Source organism: Ovis aries, chromosome 12, assembly GCF_016772045.2.
Source record: "Ovis aries strain OAR_USU_Benz2616 breed Rambouillet chromosome 12, ARS-UI_Ramb_v3.0, whole genome shotgun sequence".
Lineage (NCBI taxonomy): Eukaryota > Metazoa > Chordata > Mammalia > Artiodactyla > Bovidae > Ovis > Ovis aries.
The window spans coordinates 36,166,671-36,186,332 of NC_056065.1; the positions used below are offsets into that span (position 1 = coordinate 36,166,671).

The window sequence follows — 19,662 nt, forward strand, 5'->3', positions numbered from 1 at the left end:
TTTTGAGCATTACTTTGCTAGCATGTGAGATGAGTGCAATTATGCAGTAGTTTGAGCATTCTTTGGCATTGCCTTTCTCTGGGATTAGAATGAAAACTGACCTTTTCCAGTCCTGTGGCCACTGCTGAGTTTTCCAGATTTGCTGGCATACTGAGTAGAGCACTTTCACAGCATCATCTTTTAGGATTTGAAATAGCTCAAGCAGAATTCCATCACTTCCACTAGCTTTGCTTGTAGTGATGCTTCCATGTCTTGGCCATTGTAAATGATGCTTCAGTGAACATGGGGATGTGGATATGTTTACAAGTTAGCGTCTTTGTTTCCTTTGGAAATACACCCTGAAGTAGAATTGCTGGACCACATGGTAATTCTATTTTTAACTTCTTGAGGACCATCAATACTGTTTTTCATAGTGGCTGCAGAAACTAATACTTCCTCCAAGGTGCACAAGAGTACACTTTTCTCTATGTCCTTGCCAACACTTGATATTTCTTATCTTTTGATAATAGCCATTCTGGCATGTATAAGGTAACATCTCATTGCTTTAATTTGCATTTCCCTGATAATTACTGATGTTGAACACTTATTTCATGTACCTGTTGGCCATCTTCACGGCTTTTTGGAAAAATGTCTTAATCTTCTGCCTGTTTTCTTATCAGAGTTTTTTTTGAGCTACTGAATTGCATGCGTTCTTTACATATTTTGTATAACCCTTCTAAAATATCATTTTCAATATCACAAAATATATTTTTTTCTGTCAAATAAGAGTGTACTCTAAATATAATATGCCAAAGCAAGAATTATAATGCTACTATACAATAACGGACTTTCCCAGTTAGGTTATAATCACAAATAAAATGGGAAAAAGGGAGGTGGGGGGAAGAAGTTCCATGATCAGAGGACAGTGTGATACCCCCAGAGAATCACACACTGTGTAGTTCTCAGCCAGCTAAGCTGGCCCCATCACTCTCCCCTACTGCTTTGGCTTAGTTCTCCTGGCCTCTCTGAGGCTTCCCCTTTGCCTCCAGGCCAACTTTGAGAAGTTTAGACTCAATTCAGCTCACAGACTTTATTTCTACCCTGGCCTATTTACAATCTGCTGTCCAGATAATCAGTCTTTTAAGATCAGAGAGTTTATCTCTTGTTTTCCTTTTCTTTTTTTAAATGCAACAGCTTATCATAGTATAATGTATTAGAAGACTGCATGAGATGGCTCAGTTACCATATTTGATGGACTTACAAGGCAGAATGCTAGAGAAACATTTGAATATATTTTAAAAAAAACTTCTGGAAAAGAATTAACTATAAATAGAATGAATACTAAAGAAATTTTCCTAGTTAATTGTCCAAAGAGATCTAGATGATTGTTTAGACCTCACCAATAGAGACCCATCTTGTTCAGACAGAAGTGTGAGCCTAAATGATTTCAGTAGTTTGCCAACAGAACTGTCTCATAAAAATGGCAAAATCTTCTTGAAAGAAAAGATATATAAACACACAGTGGAAACTCTGTTAACTAAGGTCCAGTTGACAGACTGTCTGGATTAGCCAATGCTATACACTCATTCTCTTTGTAATACACATTGATTGGTGGTATGAACACACAGACATCCCAGTAGTAAGCTACACTCTATTAGTGTATCTCTCAAAGATCTGTACAATCAGTCCTACTTATCATCTGAGAACTTCAAAAGCAAATTATGAGATAAGATAATGTTAGTCCTCATTAGATTTTGAAAGCTGGGAGACAAAACAAGTACAGATTTGGAAATATGCTGGAAGCAAGTTGGTTTAAGGAAGAGCTTATATGTGAGATTAGAATTAAACCAGGCAGATGCCCTAGAAAAAAGTCTCAATATCGTTCTCCATCATTATTCCTTTAAAAAAGATTGGCAGTTCCTTTTTCAAAGTATCCTGAGCCTCAGCCTGGTGGTGAAGGAGACAGCCTAATTTGAAAACAAGATTATAGACCCTGCGGTGACTCCTCCAAGTCCCTTGGTATCCTTATTCATTTGGAAAAACCCAAAGCTTTTATGTGATTTTTTTTTCTTTTTGCTACTTCAAAGAATGAAAAGAAGTCCAAGTTAAATTATCTCAAGTACCTTAAAGAGACTTTGACTAGGATAGAAGACCCCAGGGCATGAGAAATGGCTTTCTTTCTAAGACTATTTTATTTGAAGAGAAAGAAGTCTTCCTAACTTTCTCCAGGACCATGTTAACAGAGAGGTAGTATTTATTTTGTTGTATAAAGAAGATAGGGCTTCCCAGGTGGCTCAGTGGTAAAGAACCCACCTGCCAGTGCAGGGGATGTGGGTTTGATCCCTGGGTTGGGAGGATCCTCTGGAAAAGGAAACGGCAACCCATTCAGTATTCTTGACTGAAAAATCCCAAGGACAGAGTAGCCTGGTAAGGCTACAGTCCATGGGGTCCAAAGGAGTTGGACACAAGTGAGTACACACACATAAAGAACACAGGATTAATATCAAACTGGAACAAAGAGATAACTTATTTTTTCCCAAGGTTGAGGAATACTGGCTTAAGGCCTTATTTTGAGCTTTAGAAAGTAGGAGCACAACTGGAAAGCAAAGAGGAAGTTAGTTCCAAAGGTAGGTTGAGGCATTAGCTCAAAGAAATGACAATATTGACCAGAGTCCTGGGATATCTACATAAAGAATCTTAGTGCTTATTGCCCATAATAATAATGATAATCACATTGCTAATGAATTCTTGGAAGTAGAATGGGGAATGAGAAATTTAACTGAGAGAGGCATATTCCAGTTAAGTAGAATAGTAGGGTAAGTTTCACTGAGAAGGTTATATTTGAGTGGAGACTTGAAGAAGGTGAGGGAGTAAGGCATGTGGCTCCCTGGGGGAACAGCATTCCAGGCAGAAAGGGTAACCAGAATAAATGCCTGAGCATAAGAGCATCCCGATCCAGGGGTCATGTGCTTGGCCTACAGTGGGAAGATCCCCTGGAGAAGGGAACAGCAACCCACTCCAGTATTCTTGCCTGGAGAATCCCAGGGACAGAGGAGCCTAGCAGGCTACAGCCACTGGGTCACAAAGAGTTGGATACGACTAACCGACAGAGCACACAGTGACCTCTCTCGTATCATGTTGACTGTATCACAAGAAGGACACTCAGCCATTTGCCACAGATAATGTTGCTTGTTTAAAGATCTGCAATAAAATAACTAAAAATAACAAAGACTCAAAATTCAGTGTGATTTGATACTGGTGGTGCTCGTGGTGAAGAATCCGCCTGCCAACACAGGAGATGCAAGAGACCTGGGTTTGATCCCTGGGGGCCCTGATCCCCTGAAAATCCCATGGAGAAGGGAATGGCACCCACTCCAGTACTCTCCTGTGCCTGGGAAATCCCATGGACAGAGGAGCCTGGCATGCTTCAGTTCGTAGGGTCGCAAAGAGTCAGACATTACTGAGCAATTGAGCACTACTAAAGAAGTATCAGCAGAGAGGAGGCCAGTGTGGTTTATCAAAATTTCAAAAACCTGGTCATGGATCTTCTAATGCAACTATGTTCATAAAAACATATGAGGGACCTCCCTGGTGGTCCAGTGGCTAAGACTCTGTGCTCCCAATGCAGAGGACCTGGGTTAGGGAACTAGATCCCACATGCTATAACTCAGACCAGGCACAGTCAAATAAATAGGAAAAACAACAACAACAACAACAACACACATGAGAAGATTTAATACCATGAAGCTCTTTGCCATCACTGAACCAGAGATGTTATGTCTATGGGTCTTTCCCTAAGAGGAACCTCCTACTCAATGTTGTAGGCTTTGGAATTAGAGTTCAAATCTGGAAGTTCAAGTCTTTCACTTAATTTCAAGTCTTTCACCTAATATGTGACATTAGGCCAGACACTGATATTCTCTCAGGACCTCAGTTTCCTCATCTGTATGTTGGAATAAATCATAATATTCTCATGGGATTGCTGGGAGAATTAAATAATTAAATGGATTTTAGCACAGGGTCTGGCAAATATAAATGCTTAATAAACAATGGATAGTATCTATCACCTAAGTGTCCTCTTTAGAAAGTCATACCTGTTTAAATGGCTCAATTAAAGATTTTAAGTATAGCAAAACTGGCAATTTCAGATCTTCTAATAAAGGAACTAGACTGATATATGGTATAAAGAAAATATATTTCTAATAACTGAGGGAACTTGCTAGTATCAATGCACGTAATATTGCTGTTCCCAAAAAGGAATTTTATTTTACGAATCTCTTCATTTACTTAGGTGAATCAGTAAAGAAAGAAATGGAGGCTCAATCAAAAGTAACTCATAAGACCTTCAGGTTGCTAAAGGGTCTTCTATAGGAGATGAGAATGAAAATGATATAAAAGACACAAGAGGTTAAAAGCTGCAAATACAGAAATTATGAAATAATAAAAATAGCAAGGAAAGTAAGCTAAAAACAATATATAAACAATAAACATCTAAAAATAATTACATAGTTTATAAAACTATAGGATCTAGCACAAAAACCTAGAGGGCTAAAAGGATAGAGTAGGTAATAGCATACATTTTTTAGATTCCTTGTACTTACAGAAACAAAGCAAGTCATCTACACCAGTGAACTCTAAGAGAACTTTCTGTGACAAAACAAACGTTCTATAGTCTAGGCTATCCAATATGGAGGCCCTAACCACATGTGGTTATTAAGAACTTGAAATGCGGTAGTGTGACTGAGTACAATTTTCAATTTTATTTAATTATTATTAAATGTAGATAGCCACCGTGGCTAGTTGATGACTACTATACTGGACAACACATCTGTAGACAGAAGCAGCTTCCACAGCCTATCTTCAGGGCTCAAAGGAGACCCCTTCCTCGACTGCAGCCCTTTATTAACTGTGGCCCCTTGGCAGCCTTCACATATTTCTGCCTAATGAGCACAAAGAAACATGAGAGCACCACCACAAACTTGGGGTTGTAATGATTTTCCTTCCTCAGTCTCTGACTCATCTAGAAGAGGGAAAAGTCTTCCACATGTACTCGACATGATACAACACGGACCCTAAAGAAATCCTGTAGCAGAAGAAAAACCACGTTAAAATGATTCAGTGTTATGTCTAGGGCTCCTCACTCTCCCTGTTCTAACCCTTTAGAGGTCAATGACATTTCTGTTGTGCTTTCATAGTGCCATCTGGTGACTATCTTAGCTATTCATACTTACTACTTTTTTAAGCTTTTATTTATTTAAATTTTGACTGAGCTGAATCTTCGTTGCTACACCCAGGCTTTCTCTAATTGCGGTGCATGGGCTTCCTTGAGGTGGCTTTCTCTTGTTGCAGAGCATGGGCTCTAGGGCGTGTGAGCTTCAGGAGTGGTGGTACCTGGGCTTAGTTGTCCCACAGCATGTGGGATCTTCCTGGACAAGGATCGAAACCATGCCCCCTGCATTCGCAGATGAATTCTTAACCACTGGACCACCAAGGAAGTCCTCATTTATATTTTTTAAATGTCTGCTTTGTCGCTTAACCCATCCCCACAGAAAACTGCTTGAGATCAGATACTATATTATTCATGAATGTATTCCCAATGTACACTCCAATGCATTTTAACTATTAATTAATATTTGTTATAAGAATAAACTGAATATACTATGTTTTCTCAAAATCTTTCATTCTTTCCTTAACGCATTTATGGCCTGGCTTTCATTCTCAATATTCCATTGTAATTACTTTTACCACTTTCATCAGGCTTCCCAATACACCAAGTTGGATACTTTTCAAACTCTCCTCTCTCCACTCCAAAGTCCGTATGTACGAAAATGAAATTCAACATTTCCTCTCAAATTGGTTTCTCTTCCTATATTTACTAGTTTAATTAATAGTACTACATATAATCCAAGTTGCCTAAGATAAAATAATTTTTTAAAGCTAGGCATCATCCTGGATATTTCTTCGTGTATCACGCTCAGCTGATACCAACCACTGTGGATTCTACAGCCCTCTTTAGCATCTTTCAATCTGCCCTCTCTGCTCTGACTACAGTGCCACTACTTTAGGTTAGCCCTTCACCACTTCTCATCTACATTTTCATAGGATGTAAAATAAATAAATAAAAAATGGAAACCTCACTTAAATATAGTTGGGAAACAGAAGAGGGAGCTCTCATGCCCTTTGAAGATGACAGAGCCCAAAAGGCAGACTCTTCCTCATTCTTGGCAAGGATTCGGGATTAATGAAAGGATTAATGAAAAGCCATGGACTCTTTGCTTATTATTGCCCTCCCACCTTTCTTTTCTGCTCTTTAAATGTATTCTCTTTCCTTTGCCATGTGGGGATCTGCACATGGCTTACCTTGGTTGCAGACTCAAAACTATAATTTTCTGCTGATCCTGAATAAAACTGTCTTTGCTAGAGAGACAGCTGGCAGTCTATTCGTTTCAGGTCAACAAGGACCTTCTCTCTGCTTTTAATGAAGCTGCTCTTAAATGGGTCTTCCACACTACCATAATAATAATTTCTCTAAAAATGCAAAAATGATCAGATAATTGCTCTGATGAAAACTCACTAACTCGTCCCCCTTTCTCATCTCTAGGCCTCTGGAATGAAATCCCAACTCTTTAGCATAACTTACAAAGCCTTTTCTAATGTGGCCCTTGCCTAACCCCCACTGCATGGTCTAAAGAAACACGCGGTTAGAACTGTTAAAAGTACCTGAGAGAAACAAGCACAAGGGAATTAAAACAACGCATTATAATACTTTATTGTTTGTACTTTGACCCAGTGTAGCACTCCAATCTCAGTTAGACTATGGGAGAAGGTCCTTTATTCATAAGTAAGGTCTGCTGGAATGGTCTAGATTTGCACTATTCAATATGGTAGCCACTAGCCACATATGTCTATTAAGTATATGATATGTGGCTAGTTCAATTGAGATGTGCTCTTAGTATAAAATAAATGAAAAATTTTAAAGACAATGAAAAAGAACAGGTGTTGCTTCTTACCCAAGATCCAGACTTCTGAAGGAAGTAACAGTGAAGGCAGAAGGAAGGAGCCTTGATCTCCTATTAGAAGTCAGTTTGAATCATGATATCAAACCGACTATGATAAATAGGATCTCTTCTTGGCCTAGGCAAAGTTTATTGTCTTTAAATCACTACAACAGTCTACAAGATCTACCTCAGTTCTTATCTCACTGGCTTTATCTCCCACCTACTCATTCCCCCAAGTTCTAGGATTACCCCAAGCAACCTCCTCTCCTAGAGCTTACACCTTGGCTGTTCCCTCTGCCTATGACATTCTTCACATAGCAACAGGCATGGCTGGCTCTTTTCTCTTCCTTCTTTCATCCTTTTCTTATGACTCCAATTTCGAGCAGAATCCTGTGTATATATCCTAGCTCCAGTTCCCTTTTCTTGCTTCATTTTTATCCATGTGAAATTACTGTGCACTCTATTTTTTATTTGGCTATGGTCTGTCTTCAACTCAAACGTAACCCCAGTGCTTTGTGAGGAGACTACATGAGCTCTCTCCGTATCACAGACACACACACAGTTGTTTTGTACACTGATATATCCATAGTACATAGAATAGTGCATGGCACCTAGTAGGCATTCAATTATTCACGGATGAATGAATGAAAGAAAAGTATCTAAGAATTCCCATCAGTCAGCTTTTCTTTCCTCAGTCACCTTCCTGGGGCCTGACTGCAAAACAGGAAATTTTTTTTAAGATAAAAATAATTCATTCTGACAGAAGATGAGATGGTTGGATGGCATCCCTGACTCGACGGACATAAGTCTGAGTGAGCTCCAGGACTGTTGATGTATAGGGAAGCCTGACATCCTGCAGTCCATGGGGCTGAACAGAGTCAAACACAACTGAGCTACTGAACTGAACTGAACTGAATGCAGTTTTTAAATTTATTTATTTTAATTGGAGGTTAATTTGGGAGGAGCTACCCCATGTCCAAGGTCAGGGACGGCGGCCAAGAGGAACAACCCCATGTCCAAGGAGCAGTGGCTACACGGGCGCAGGAGGGCCAAGAGGAGCTACTCCACTTTCAAGGTCAGGAGGGGCTGTGGTGAAGAGATACCCCTCGTCCAAAGTAAGGAGCCGCGGCTGTGCTTTGCTGGAGAAACCGTGAAGAGATACCCCACGTCCAAGGTAAGAGAGACCCAAGTCAGATGGTAGGTGTTGCGAGAGAGAATCAGAGGGCAGACACACTGAAACTATACTCACAGAAAACTAGTCAATCTAATCACATGGACCACAGCCTTGTCTAACTCAATGAAACTAAACCACGCCGTGTGGGGCCACCCAAGATGGACAGGTCATGGTGGAGACATCTGACAGAATGTGGTCCACTGGAGAAGGGAATGGCAAACCACTTCAGTATTTTTGCCTTGAGAACCCCATGGACAGTATGAAAAGGCAAAATGAAAGGATACTGAAAGAGGAACTCCCCAGGTCAGTAGGTGCCCAACACGCTACTGGAGATCAGAGGAGAAATAACTACAGAAAGAATCAAGAGATGGAGCCACAGCATGCGGATGTGACGTGATAGAAGCAAGGTCCAATGCTGTAAAGAGCACTACTGCATAGGAACCTGGAATGTCAGGTCCATGAATCAAGGCAAATTGGAAGTGGTCAAACAAGAGATGGCGAGAGTGAATGTCGACATTCTAGGAATCAGAGAACTAAAATGGACTGGAATGGGTGAATTTAACTCAGATGACCATTATATCTACTACTGCAGGCAGGAATCCCTCAGAAGAAATGGAGTAGCCATCACGGTCAACAAGAGAGTCCAAAATACAGTACTTGGATGCAATCTCAAAAATGGCAGAATGATCTCTGTTTGTTTCCAAGGCAAACCATTCAATATCATAGTAATCCAAGTCTATGCCCCAACCAGTAATGCTGAAGAAGCTGAAGTTGAACAGTTCTTTGAAGACCTACAAGACCTTTTAGAATTAACACCCAAAAAAGATGTCCTTTTCATTATAGGGAACTGGAATGCAAAAGTAGGAAGTCAAGAAACACCTGGAGTAACAGGCAAATTTGGCCTTCAAACGCGGAATGAAGCAGGGCAAAGACTAATAAGAGTTTTGCCAAGAAAATGCACTGGTCATAGCAAACACCCTCTTCCAACAACACAAGAGAAGACTCTACACATGGACATCACCAGATGGTCAACACCAAAATCAGATTGATTATATTCTTTGCAGCCAAAGAGGCAGAAGCTCTCTACAGTCAACAAAAACGAGACCAGGAGCTGACTGTGGCTCAGATCATGAACTCCTTATTACCAAATTCCAACTTAAATTGAAGAAAGTAGGGGAAACTGCTAGACCATTCAGGTATGACCTAAATCAAATCCCTTATGATTATACAGTAGAAGTGAGAAATAGATTTAAGGGACTAGATCTGATAGAGTGCCTGATGAACAGAGGTTCGTGACATTGTACAGGAGATAGGGATCAAGACCATCCCCATGGAAAAGAAATGCAAAAAAGTAACATGGCTGTCTGGGGAGGCCTTACAAACAGCTGTGAAAAGAAGAGAGGCGAAAAGCAAAGGAGAAAAGGAAAGATATAAGCATCTGAATGCAGAGTTCCAAAGAATAGCAAGAAGAGATAAGAAAGCCTTCTTCAGCGATCAATGCAAAGAAATAGAGGAAAAGAACAGAATGGGAAAGACTAGAGATCTCTTCAAGAAAATTAGAGCTACCAAGGGAACATTTCATGCAAAGACGGGCTCGATAAAGGACAGAAATGGTATGGACCTAACAGAAGCAGAAGATATTAAGAAGAGGTGGCAAGAATACACAGAAGAACTGTACAAAAAAAGATCTTCATGACCCAGATAATCACGATGGTGTGATAACTCATCTAGAGCCAAACATCCTGCAATGTGAAAGTCAAGTGGGCCTTAGGAAGCATCACTATGAACAAAGCTAGTGGAGGTGGTGGAATTCCAGTTGAGCTATTTCAAATCCTGAAAGATGATGCTGTGAAAGTGTTGCACTCAATATGCCAGCAAATTTGGAAAACTCAGCAGTGGCCACAGGACTGGAAAAGGTCAGTTTTCATTCCAATTCCAAACAAAGGCAATGCCAAAGAATGCTCAAACTTCTGCACAACTGCACTCATCTCTACACTAGTAAAGTAATGGTCAAAATTCTCCAAGCCAGGCATCAGCAATACATGAACCGTGAACTTCCAGATGTGCAAGCTGGTTTTAGAAAAGGCAGAGGAACCAGAGATCAAATTGCCAACATCTGCTGGATCATGGAAAAAGCAAGAGAGTTCCAGAAAAACATCTACTTCTGCTTTATTGACTATTCCAAAGCCTTTGACTGTGTGGATCACAAGAAACTGTGGAAAATCCTGAAAGAGATGGGAATACAGACCACCTGACCTGCCTCTTGAGAAACCTATATGCAGGTCAGGAAGCAACAGTTAGAACTGGACATGGAACAACAGACTGGTTCCAAATAGGAGAAGGAGTATGTCAAGGCTGTATATTGTCACCCTGTTTATTTAACTTCTATGCAGGGTACATCATGAGAAATGCTGGACTGGAAGAAGCACAAGCTGGAATCAAGATTGCCAGGAGAAATATCAATAACCTCAGATGTGCAGATGATACCACCCTTATGACAGAAAGTGAAGAGGAACTAAAAAGCCTCTTGATGAAAGTAAAAGAAGAGAGTAAAAAAGTTGGCTTAAAGCTCAACATTCAGAAAACAAAGATCATGGCATCTGGTCCCATCACTTCATGGGAATTAGATGGGGAAACAGTGGAAACAGTATCAGACTTTATTTTTTTGGGCTCCAAAATCACTGCAGATGGTGACTGCAGCCATGAAATTAAAAGACGCTTACTCCTTGGAAGAAAAGTTATGACCAACCTAGACAGCATATTAAAGGTCCATCTAGTCAAGGCTATGGTTTTCCCAGCAGTCATGTATGGGTGTGAGAATTGGACTGTGAAGAAGGCTGAGCGCTGAAGAATTGATGCTTTTGAACTGTGGTGTTGGAGAAGACTCTTGAGAGTCCCTTGGACTGCAAGGAGATCCAACCAGTCCATTCTAAAGGAGATCGGTCCTGGGTGTTCTTTGGAAGGAATGATGCTAAAGCTGAAACCCAGTACTGTGGCCACCTCATGCAAAGAGTTGACCCACTGGAAAAACTCTGATGCTGGGAGGGATTGGGGGCAGGAGGAGAAGGGGACCACAGAGGGTGAGATGGCTGGATGGCATTACTGACTTGATGGACGTGAGTTTGAGTGAACTCCGGGAATTGGAGATGGGCAGGGAGGCCTGGCATGCTGCAATTCATGGGGTCGCAAAGAGTCGGATATGACTGAGCGACTGAACTTAACTGAATTACTTTACAATATTGTAGTGGTTTTTGCCATACATTGACATGAATCAGCCATGGGTTTACATGTGTCCCATCCTGAACACCACCCCCCCCCTCCTTCCTCATCCCATCCCTCTGGGTCATCTCAGTGTACCAGCCCTTTTAAAAGGAGGGGAAAAAAAGGGAAAACCTTGGCAGTGATAATGTATTCTTTAAGAGTAGTAATTTGCATCTCAATGTGACTGAATTTGCCAGATATGATTAGAGACTTTGTTGTGTTAAGGAAAAGAGGAACCCTAAGCCCAACAAACACAGCTAGTGGAGGTGATGAAATTCAAGGTGAGCTATTTCAAATCCTAAAAGATGATGCTACGAAAGTGCTGCACTCAATATGCCAGCAAATCTGGAAAACTCAGCAGTGGCCACAGGACTAGAAAAAGTCAGTTTTCATTCCAATCCCAAGGAAGGAACAGCAATGCCAGACAATGTTCAAACTACTACACAGCTGCACTCATCTCTCATGTTACTAAAGTAATGCTCGAAATTCTCCACATCAGGCTTCAACAGTATGTGAACCATGAAATTCTAGATGTTCAAGCTAGTTGTAGAAACGGCAGAGGTACCAGAGATCAAACTGACAACATCCACTGGATCATTTAAAAAGCAATAAAGTTCCAGAAAAACATCTACTTCTGCTTTATTGACTATGCCGAAGCCTTTGACTCTGTGGATCACAATGAACTGTGGAAAATTCTTAAAGAATTGGGAATACCAGACCACCTGAACTGCCTCCTGAGAAATATGTATGGAGGTCAAGAAGCAACAGTTAGAACTGGACATGGAACAACAGACTGGATCCAAATCGGGAAAGGAGTACATCAAGGCAGTATACTGTCACCATGCTTATTTAACTTATATGCAAAATACGTCATGTGAAAGTCCAGGCTGGATAAAGCACAAGCTGGAAGCAAGACTGCCGGGAGAAATATCAGTAAGCTCAGATATACAGATGACACCACCCTTATTGTGAAGAAGAACTAAAGAGCCTCTTGATGAAAGTGAAAGAGGACAGTGAAAAAGTTGGCTTAAAACTCAACATTCAAAAAACTAACATTACTGCATCTGTTCCATCATTTCATAGCAAAAAGATGGGTAAAGAAAGGTACCAGTGATAGAGTTTATTTGGGGGGGCTCCAAAATCACTGCAGATGGAGACTGCAGCAATGAAATTAAAAGCTGGTTGCTCCTTGGAAGAAAAGCTATGAAAGACCTAGACAGTGTAGTAAAAAGCAGAGACATTAGTTTACAGACAAGGGGCTGCCTAATCAAAGCTATGGTTTTCCAGTAGTCGTGTATGGATGTGAGAGGTGGACCATAAAGAAGGCCGAGAACCAAAGAATTGATGCTTGAACTGTGGTGTTGGAAAAGACTCTTGGGAGCCACTTGGACTGCAATGGAGATCAAACCAGTGAATCCTGAAGGAAATCAGCCCTGAATATTCATTGGAAGGACTGATGCCAAAACTCTAATACTTTGGCCACATGATGAGAAAAGTCAACTCATTAGATAAGACCCTGATGCTGGGAAATATTAAAGGTAGGAAGAGAAGGGGATGACAGAGGATGAGATGATTGTATAGCATCACTCACTCAATGGACATGAGTTTAAACAAACTCTGGGAGATGGTGAAGTACTTCAAAGCCTGGTATACTACAGTCCAGGGGTTGCAAAGGGTCAGACACAACTTAGCAACTCAACAACAACAACAAAGACACACAGAGCAAACTGGTGGTTGCCAGGAGGGGTGGAAGTTGTGTGAAATAAGTGAAGAGGATTAAGAGGTACAAAACTTCACTTACATAATAAATAAATCAGGATCATGGTGAAGGTATAGATATACAATCATAAGGAACAGATCAAAAATAATATAATTATTTTAGATGGGGACAGATGGTTATTACATTTAACATGGTGATAATTTCATAATATATGCAAATGTCAGTGATTGCAAATGTAATGATTAATGATGTACATAATATGTAAAACAACTATATTCCAGTATTTTTTAAAAGCATTGAGTATGGCTATGGAGGAAAACTGAGAAAATTGATAGTTGAGCTCTGAGGCTAGGTGTTGGGTGAATCCTTTACATGGATGTTATGGCAAGCATTTGGATGAAGAATATAATCAGGATTTCCAAGTCTTCAGTTAATAAAGGAATGTGACCAGAAAGTCAACAGATCATAGAACCAACAACTTTCAAGCATTTCTCTCCCAAGTTTCAACAACTTGCCGCACATTCATGCTAAAAGAGCTGCCTTTCAAAATATGACACTTCTACTTTGATCATGAAATCAACCACTAGATAACAGGCAGAATATCCCTCTGAAAAATAAAATGAATGCAAAACTTCATTAAAATGTGAAGAGCTACTTTTACTTTCTGTATATGAAAATGACACAACAGAATCTGGTGATGGGGTTAAAGGTTTCAAAGGAAGAAAGCAGATAAGGATAATTCAGATTCCCTGAAATAAGATCATTTACATCAAGTATTTAACAAAAACATTTTTCATAAAAGACAGCATACGTATGTTAGGTTATTTTTGCTTGTCATACTTACCAGTCCAAGGACAAATATATTTTGCATGATTTTTGCAGACAATTTACTACTTCTTTGGTGATTCTTTCAGGTTGCTAATGGCTCAGCAGGAAAACTGCCAAGCTACTCAACAGCGAAATTCTTCAACAGGTGCAATGAAAACCTCTTCCAGAGGCACATCTGGAACAGATTTCCTGCCTAAGTGAATGTATTTCTCCAGGTGATTGTGTGGTGAGTAAATACTTCTTGAATTGCAAAGAAATCTGTTGCAATAATTTTACCACTCTATGTAGTAGCGACTAACATTTCCCAAGCACCCTTCTCAGTAGAATATGTAAATACACCAAAATATGTATATATTTTAATAGATTATTTAAATGTACTCTTATTCATCCACATATTGCATTTATCAAACTTTAATTTCTTTTGTTTACTTTTTGTCCCCTCCCTCTTGAACCCCCCTCCCATCTTCTACCCCATCCCAATTTGTTACTTTTATATGGCAAATAAATGTAAGTGGAAAGTCTAATACTTCCCCTCACAATGAACTGTCTTGTGCACCACCCTCTCTCTGGAGACCACTTCTGGACAGACTGGAAGAAATTCCATTCATATATGTTTTCTTCAAGTTATGAGACCATAGAGAGGCAGAATCTCTGCCAACAGCAAATATTAATGATGAAATAAGTCAATATACAACACCTAAGAGTTGACCCTTGGACAACAAGGATTTCCACTGCTCACATCCACTAATATACAGATTTTTCTCAATAGTAAATGTCTGTCTAGTTAAAGCTATGGCTTTTCCAGTAGTCATGTATGGATGTGAGAGTTGGACCATAAAGAAAGCTGAGCACTGAAGAACTGATGCTTTTGAACTGTGATGTTGGAGAAGACTCTTGAGAGTCCCTTGGACTGCAAGAAGATCTAACCAGTCAATCCTAAAGGAAATCAGTCCTGAATATTCATTGGAAGGACTGATGCTGAAGCTGAAACTCCAAAACTCTGGCCACTGGATGCGAAGAAGTGACTCATTTGAAAAGACCCTGATGCTGGGAAAGATTGAAGGTGGGAGGAGAAGGGAATGACAGAGGATAAAATGGTTGAATGGCATCACTGATGCGATGGACATGAGTTTGAGTAGGCTCCGGGAGATCCTGGCGTGCCACAGTCCATGGGGTCACAAAAAGCTGGACACGGCTGAGTGACTGAACTGATAGTACTAGACAACTTGCAGTTGGTTGAATCCCTGCATTCAGAACATGGATATAGAGGAATCACAGATATGGAGGGCTGACTATATATTAAACACGGATTTTTGATTGCTCGGAGGGTTGGTGCCCCTCCACTCATTGTTCAAAGGTCAGCGGTATAGTTATAAACTGATCTAATGGTCACTGTTATGCTGAATCTTCTTTTGAATCAACTTGAAAAGTAGTTCTATATTTTAGAAAAGAACAAAGAAAAAAAGGATCCACTTTGTAGATAAAATACATTTAAATAATCAATTAGTACAAGTCCTTAATATAGCCAGTCTGTTCATTAATTCATCAAATATTAATTCCATGGTCATTATGTACCTGGCATTCTTCCAAGTACTAATTAGACTGACATGTATTATAACCAAGGTTCTCACTTCATATATGGGAATTACTAAGCAGTGAAGAAATATGTAAATTATTTTAACATAATACATGAATAGATTAGGGCTTCCCTGGTGGCTCAGAAAGTAAAGAAACTGCCTGCAATGCAGGTGACCTGGGTATGATCCCTAGATCGGGAAGATCCCCTAGAGAAAGGAATAGCTACCCACTCCAGTATTTCAATATGTCAGCAAATTTAGAAAACTCAGCAGTGGCCACAGAACTGGAAGAGGTCAGTTTTCATTCCAATCCCAAAGAAGGGCAGTGCCCAAGATTGTTCAAACCACCAGGCAGTTGCACTCATTCCCCATACTAGTAAGGTTATGCTCAAAATTCTTCAAGCTAAGTTTCAATAGTATGGGAAGCAAGAATTTCCAGATGTACAGGCTGGATTTAGAAAAGGCAGAGGAACCAGAGATCAAATTGCTAACATTTGCTGGATCACAGAGAAAGCAAGGGAATTTCAGTAAAACACATCTACTTCTGCCTCACTGACTACACCTTTGACTGTGTGGATCACAACAAACTGGAAAATTCTTAAAGAGATGGGAATACCAAACCACCTTACCTGCTTCCTGAGAAACCTGTATGCAGATCAAGAAGCAACAGTTAGAAATAGACATGGAACAGGCTGGTTCCAAATTGGGAAAGGAGTACGTCAAGGCTGTATACTGTCACCCTGCTTACTTAACTTATATACAGAGTACATCATGTGAAATGCTGGGTAAATGAATCATAAGCTGGAATCAAGATTGGTGGGAGAGATATCAACAACTTCATATATGCATATGATACCACTTTAATGGCAGAAAGTGAAGAGGAACTAAAGAGCCTCTTAATGAGAATGAAAGGGGAGAGTAAAAACCTGGCTTGAAACTCAGTACTCAAAAAAATATGATTATGGCATCTGGTCCATCACTTCATGGCAAATAGAAGGGTAAACAGTAGAAGCAGTAACAGATTTTATTTTCTTGGGCTCCAAAATCACTGAAGACAGTGACTGCAGCCATGAAATTATAACATGCTTATTCCTCGGAAGGAAAGCTATAATAAACCTAGACAGTGTATTAGAAAGCAAAGACATTCACTTTATAGACAAAGGTTCATATAGTCAAAGCTATGGTTTTTCATGTACAGATGTGAGAGCTGGACCAGAAAGAAGGCTAAGCAATTGATGCTTTCAAATCATGCTGCTGGAGGGCTTTCAAATCATGCTGCCGGGAAAGACTTTTGAGAGTCCATTGGACTGCAAGGAGACCAAACAAGTCAATCTTACAGGAAATCAACCCTGAATGTTCATTGGAAGGACTGATGCTAAAGTGCCAATACTTTGCCACCTGACGTGAAAAGCCAGCTCATTGGAAAAGACCCTGATGCTGGGAACGACTGAGGGCAAGAGGAGAAGAGGGAGGCAGAGAAAGACGGTGAGATAGCATCCCTGACTCAGTGGGACATGTATTTGAGCAGACTCCAGGAGATAGTGAAGGACCAGGAAGCCTGGTGTACTACAGTCCAGTCCAGGGGGTTGCAAACAGACAGACAGGACTTAGCAACTGAATAACAACAACAATAAATAGACTGGCATATCTAGCGGTTTAAAGTAAGATGGCTATTTAATTATCAAGTCTACCTCCTAGAACTAGACCATTAAATTCCTCAAAGATAAGGACTGTATTTACTGGAAAGGTAGGAGGAGAGCGAGGAAAAGAAAGGAAGGAGGATAAGATGAACTAACTTCTGAGACCGAACTGAAAAGGCTATTTTATTGTTCATAAAGCTTGACTATAATGACTAATGGTATTTCTTCTGACTTGAAATAATCATCAGTATTCATCAAAAGCATATGGTCTTGAATAGGGAACTATATTCAATATTTTATAATAACCTATAAGGGACAAGAATCTAAAAAAGAATAGGTACTTATATGTGTAAGCAACTGAATCACTTTGATGTATACCTGAAACTAACAAGACATTGTAAATCATCTATATTTCCTTAAAATTAAAAAAAATAGGGTTTACCAATACTGAAGGGAGAACACTCTCATCCCCGCCATGGCGGAGGTAATCCAGAAGAAGCTACAGGGAGAAGTGGAGAAATAATCAACAGCTGCAGAAGGACTTGAGTAAACCCGTGTCAGGGAGGCAGAAACTAGAGGTGCAACTAACAGAAAATAGTATCATGAAGGAGGAACTGGCTCTACTGGATGGGTCCAGTGTGGCGTTTAAACTTCTGGGGCCCATACTGGTCAAACAGGAGCTGGCGGAAGCTCGGGCCACAGTGGGTAAAAGGCTGGACCACATCACAGCTGAGATTAAGCGATACGAATCCCAGCTCCGGGATCTAGAGCGGCAGTCAGAACAACAGAGGGAGACCTTTGCTCAGCTGCAGCAGGAGTTTCAGACTGCCCAGGCAGCAAAGGCAGGGCTCCTGGGAAGGCCTGACACTGCCCTGGGGGTGGGGGAGGGGAAGGAATGAGGCAGCTCTAGGGTCTACAGTGTAGCTAATAAAATGTAAAACTATCCAGCGTTTTCTGACCAAAAAAAAAAAAAAAATCCACCAATCAAACTTTTAAAGAGCATATAGTCCCGCTTGAAATCCTATACCTACGCTTAGAACATGACGTAGGACCCTGAGACCCAAGACGAGAAATCAGTCCTAAATCAGCCCCAACTCCTCATTTATTAATACAAGTTCATTCACTTTCAGGTTTTATGATAAAATAAAATGTATTTTTCTTATTATAAAAATCTTAAAGAAAAACTGTAAAATATAGGAAAGTAGAATTGACAATTATAATCCTACCACCCAAAGACAGCCACTGTTAACATTTTATATGTTAGATTAGTACCAAAATTTAAAATCCCTGTGGTATAACTCTACATAATGCAATAAATGCCAAAGAATGTTCCAACTACACAAAAAAGATCTTAATGACTCAGACAACCATGATGGTGTGACCACTCACCTAGAGCCAGACATCCTGGAATGTGAAGTCAAGTGGGCCTTAGGAAGCATCACTATGAACAAAGCTAGTGGAGGTGGTGGAATTCCAGTTGAGCTATTTCAAATCCTAAAAGATGATGCTGTGAAAGTGTTGCACTCAATATGCCAGCAAATTTGGAAAACTCAGCAGTGGCCACAGGACTGGAAAAGGTCAGTCTTCAATCCGATCCCAAAGAAAGGCAATGCCAAATAATGTTCAAACTACCACACAACTGCATTGATCTTACACGCTAGCAAAGTAATGCTCAAAATTCTCCACACCAGGCTTCAACTGTATGTGAACCGAGATATTCTACATATTCAAGCTGGATTGAGAAAAGACAGAGAAACCAGAGATCAAACTGCTAACATCTGAAGGATTATAGGAAAAGCAAGAGAGTTCCAGAAAAACATTTACTTCTGCTTTATTGACTATGCCAAAGCCTTTGACTGTGTGGATCACAACAGAATGGAATATTATTAAAGAGATGGGAATAACAGACCACCTTACCTGCCTCCTGAGAAATCTGTATGCAGATCAAGAAGCAACAGTTAGAACCGGACATAGAACAACAGACTGGTTCCAAATAGGAAAAGGAGTACATCAAGGCTGTATATTATCACCCTGCTTCTTTAACTTATATGCAGAGTACGTCATGTGAAATGAAATGTACATCATGTGAAATGCAGAGTACATCATGTGAAATGCCAAACAAGCTGGAATCAAGATTTCAGGGAGAAATATCAATAACCTCAGATATGCAGATGACACCACCCTTATTGCAGAAAGCAAAGAGGAACTAAAGAGCCTCTTGATAAAAGTGAAAGAAGAGAGTAAAGAAGTTGGCTTAAAACTCAACATTCAAAAAACTAAGATCATGGCATCCAGTCCCATCGCTTCACGGCCAATAGATGGGGAAATAATGGAAACAGTGACAGACTTTATTTTCTTGGGCTCCAAAATCACTGCAGATGGTGACTACAGCCATGAAATTAAAAGACACTTGCTACTTGGAAGAAAAGCTATGACAAATCTAGACATTTCATTAAAAAACAGAGACATTACTTTGCCAACAAAA

General features: G+C 40.1%; 1 protein-coding gene and 1 pseudogene across 1 annotated transcript in view; one reads left to right on the forward strand and one right to left on the reverse strand.

Moving 5' to 3' along the window:
- NME7 (NME/NM23 family member 7) overlaps positions 1 to 19,662 on the reverse strand; it is a 241,564-nt gene that overhangs the window by 102,362 nt on the left and 119,540 nt on the right.
- On the forward strand, positions 17,653 to 18,076 carry LOC114117222 (prefoldin subunit 6-like; annotated as a pseudogene).